This window comes from Arachis ipaensis, chromosome B4, assembly GCF_059453495.1.
Source record: "Arachis ipaensis isolate K30076 ecotype BB chromosome B4, ASM5945349v1, whole genome shotgun sequence".
Taxonomy (NCBI): Eukaryota; Viridiplantae; Streptophyta; class Magnoliopsida; order Fabales; family Fabaceae; genus Arachis; species Arachis ipaensis.
This window is the reverse complement of record NC_142439.1, coordinates 145,064,571-145,069,631: the sequence shown is the minus strand read 5'-3', so window position 1 is coordinate 145,069,631 and position 5,061 is coordinate 145,064,571.

Below are 5,061 nucleotides of genomic sequence, written 5' to 3'. Positions count from 1 at the left end.
TCCTTTTTATTTTTTTTCTTTACACAAGGTTATAACTTTATACTTAATCAAAGCACCCTAGACAAAGATCATTATTGACATGTTTCTTTATTTTCTTACCCTCCAATTACAAAGTCTAGTTGTTCATCATGAAATTAATAATTTGGCAACTATATTATTATACATTTCAAATGCATATATATGGTCTATTATTAATAGTTTGATTTAATTTGTATATTATATTAATATAAAAATATTTTACTGAAATATCCAATTTTTTTTATATCATCCACTTAAATGGTAGATAGTCTAAAATAATAATTTAATTAAATAATAATGTATATTTGTTTCAGAATTGAACTCTTGAAACATACATACAAAAGTTATGAACATTACCTTAGTTGCATTAATTTTATTGTACCACATTCTTAGCTTCTTTCACTGAAAAAATTTCCACATCATTATTCCTTTGTAAGATTTGGTTTCAATATTACATCATTTTCAATTCAGGACAACTTTGGCATTGTGGTAGCCAAAGATGAAAATTGAATGAGACACATCAAATAGCAAAACGTGATGAGTGTGACCATAGCAATACAATTCTGTCTTATTCTCTTATATATATATATATATATATATATATAACATTATTTTAATATTAAATCCAACAATATCAACAACTATGTATTATTATTATTATTATTATTATTATTATTATTATTATTATTATTATTATTAGTAAATTAATAAATAAATCCTTGAGAATTTATATTTTGCATAAATTAGTCTCTAAAAATAAGTACCAATAAGATTTTCTAAGATAAAAAACATAGACAAGATAGTTTAAATTAAGACCTTCCGTTCTAATCATAAGGACTAATTTAAAGGTAATGTATTCATATCTACTATTTTAAAAAAATTTATTGATATATTTTTTTCTTTAAAAACTAATCTATCCGAAATATAAATCCTCAAGGGTTTATTTATCATTTTATTCTATTATTATTTTTTTTCTTTAAATGAATTTTGTTTTCCAAGTGGAAACTAAACATTTCTTTGGTGCTTTCTAAAGTTTAAGAAATTGTGACGGTAGTTTATATCACAATAACCACATATAAGAAACAAAGGACACTTACATTGTTACACATAATGTGACAAAATTTGCCATCATCACGAGATGATTAGTAACTATTACTTCTCCCGAATCTATTGCTGATCACACTTGAAAGAGGAAAGATGGGACCAAACCTAGTGAAGATAGAATTTAATGTGTGTGCATTTTTAATTGAACTTAGATATTGATAGTTTTGTTCGCTTATAGTATATAGTAGTAGGATTAAATCTCACCTAAAATTAAATGAATTTTGTTGGTTTTATTATGATTTCCTTCTTAGATTCCATGTACTATAGCCAATAGGGTAGCGTTTGGTGGAGAGATAGAGACGAAAAGACTGAGATTGAGAGACAGAGACTAAGAGACAGAGACTGAAATAAATCTCAGTATTTTGTTTGGTGTAAAATGGAAGACATAAATTGAAACAAAAATGAAACTCAAATTTAATTTGCACAAAGGGTAAAATTAGAATTAATTAATTGAAATGAGGGTATTTTAGGTATAAAATGTTATTGAAGTTTCAGTTTCCATCTCTAAAAATTTTAGTCCCATGTGTTCTTATTTTTTGGAAGTACTGAAATACTGAAATTTTGGAGACAGAGACAGAAATTTTAGTATCAGTCTCTGAACCAACAAACATGATACTGAGTCTTAGTCTCTCAGTCTCTGTCTCAGTACCTCAAAACAAATCGCTACCTAGTAGTATGGTTTTATTATAGTAGTATGGTTTATGACTTTTTTTGTGATTGCATGTACTATAATCTATTAATAACTAACTCAAAAATTTGTTAGTCTCTCAAAAACGTTCCTAATGTGTTAACTTATTGTTGCTATCAAACATCAATAACAATAATAATGGGCCATAGATAAATTTGATTCGAAGTTTTAGCTTCCCCTATCTAGCTAAAGTCCGTTTCTTTTTTGAAAGAAAATTGAAATCTTAACTAAGAGTCTTTTATATGATTTAGAGAAAGGGAGGTTATTACCTTAGCTTCTATTATGTATAACACTTTGCTGCTAGATTCAATCATGTGTCAATTCAAAACTTGTGTTGCTTGAAACCAAAGCTTTACTTTGTTTGCGTTTGCTTTGTGTGTGGGGAAAAAAGGTTAAGAAAAAAAGAAGCATTTTTTTCAAATACTCCCACATCAAATAATAACGGCTTTCTTGTAGATATGCTTCACTACAATATAATTGTATGAACAATGAATATGTATATCCTTTGACATTTTTACAAAGTTACATATTGGCATGCTCTTCATAACATGAAAAGTGAAAAAGATCTAACGTTCCAATTCATAATTAATTAATTAACTAATTAGCTTATGGAAAAAAATGATTACTACTCACTAAATTACTTTCCAAATGTCCTCTTAACTATAATATAGAAGGACTTAACATGTTTCTAAGCTCATCAATACTTAGCTAGTGTTTGTTTCGAGGTACTGAAACTGAGACTCAGTATTATGTTTGTTAATTCAGAGATTGGTACTAAAATTTCTGTCTCTGTCTCTAAAATTTCAGTATTTCAGTACCTCCAAAAAATAGGAACAGAGGGGACTAAAATTTTTAGAGATGGAGACTGAAACTTTAATAACATTTTATACCTAAAATATTCTCATTTCAATTAGTTAATTCCAATTTTACCCTTTGTACAAATTAAATTAGAGTTTCATTCTTGTTTCAATTTTTGTCTCCCACTTTGCACCAAACAGAATATTGGGATTTATTTCAATATCTGTCTCTTAGTCTCTGTCTCTCAGTCTCAGTTTTTTCGTCTCTGTCTCTCCATCAAACACTACCTTAGAGTTTTCCTTTGTCTTTGTCACTAGTATTCATATTCAATCGTTAAGAATTTGATTACTCAAACTTTAAATTAGAGTTTAGAATTTAGGGTTCGAACTTGATATTATTGAAAATGAGATGAATTTGTCTGTCACTTAATCTATTTATTGTTAAAAATTAAAATACTAAAGCTACCTCTTTATTTTCCTTTAATTTTTACCAAAAGGGTAGAAAGAAAAGGAAAAGAGAAAATATGAATTTGGATAAGGGATAGATAGAAAATAAAAATCATTGGTTTTTCACAGCAAGGATAGGAATTGAATGCAAGCTAGCAAGGACAAAAGACTGAATTATTGTGTGTGAGAAATGCACAAACATAAAGTGATTCTAACTGATCAGTTTTTGGAATCTTTTTTTTTCCATATGTTAAAACATCATTCTCACAAAGTAAGGAGAGAAATGAAAAATGGAACACTTTGTTGTGGAAGGGATTTAAAAGAAAAAGAAAAAGAAAAAAGAAAAGGAAAAAAGTAGGGAAAAAAAAATAGGACTAGTTATGTTCCCTGAATACAACTTTTCCATAAGGCCATGTTAGCTACCATCACTGTCTTTCAACTTATGAACATGTATATGAGAATCACTTTTACTTTCCCTGTCAACAAAGACTCACTTTAATTAATTTGTCACATTTGCCCTGCACCCTCAACAACAAAATAATGCAAATTATTTTATGTTTTTTTGCTGTTGTGTGTGTTTGGCCTCTCTATAGTTACTAATATATAAAGGGTTATGTTAGGTAATCAATGACTTTTTTAAACAATATAAATAACCACCAATCAAATAAAAACACATTACATTTTCAAATTATCCACCTAAATCTTAATATTAGAATAACTATCGGTACACCTAATGAAATGAACATCCAATATATCTATTATTCACATTATTTAGTATTTTCATTGTCTATCTATACTCTTCCATATATAAATCCATGGCTTGATGTTACCATTAATTATAACTAATTAAAGATTTAATGGTTCTAGATACTCTTAATTAGTGTGACCAGCAAGTGATGTCAAATTGAGGCATGCATGCACTAACATGGCTAGTATATATAAGGTTTAATTATGGTATGGATTTGTATAATTTTATTAAATTTTTAATTAGATCTCTATGTTTTTATTAGAACTAATATTTCGTTAAACAAAACGAATATGTCTAATATTTTAATAAATATTCTATTTTATTTAACAGAATATTCAGTTAATTCTAATATTTTTGTGACAGTAAAAATTTAATTACAAAAATTAATATTATATAAAGATTCAATTAAAAAATATATAAAAATTTAATTAAAAATTATAAAAACTAATATAATAATTAAACTTATATATAACTCAACTTGCATGCCATAAATATTATATGAATTAAATTCAAGTTTGTAAAATTAAATCTATCTATTATTATAAACCGGTAAACTACAATAATATTTCCTGGAATTAACTAGTTAGCTTATATTAATACACACACACATATATATATATATATATATATATAATCTGTCATGAAATTGAGGTGATATATTAATTACCAGTCATATATATATGTTGTTTATTTATAAAATATAATTTAATAGTGAATTACTGATTGTTGTAAAACTTGATACTCAAGTATAAAATATCATATATAAAATAACCTACTGAATTTGAACATGTGCACATTTTATTGCAAAAGAAATATATAAGTTGACTGAAAGTGGAAAGCAAATGATTAGAATGTTATGAATGCATGGTATTAACAAAGTTAATGGTATTTACTGTTTACTATCTCAGCCGGGCCCTTTTAGAAGAAAAGGGAACAACAACATGAATGCATATATAATTGGAGTTAATATTTAATTTATACTCTATAAATTAACTTTTAAAATTATAATTGACTTAATTTAATCTTTAAAATTTATAATAATAATTTATGTTAATTTTGAATTAATTTTCGTAAATAAAAAGTATATTAAAATTTTAAAGGTTAAATTGAATCTGACTTTAAATTTTAGGGTTAAATTGAATATTATATGTTTATCACTAAATTATATAATAAGACTATATTATATAGTTTTATCATGCTTATTAGTGACATCTAGACATCCCTAATAATGGTCTTAACAAAGGATAAAGAGAAGTAAT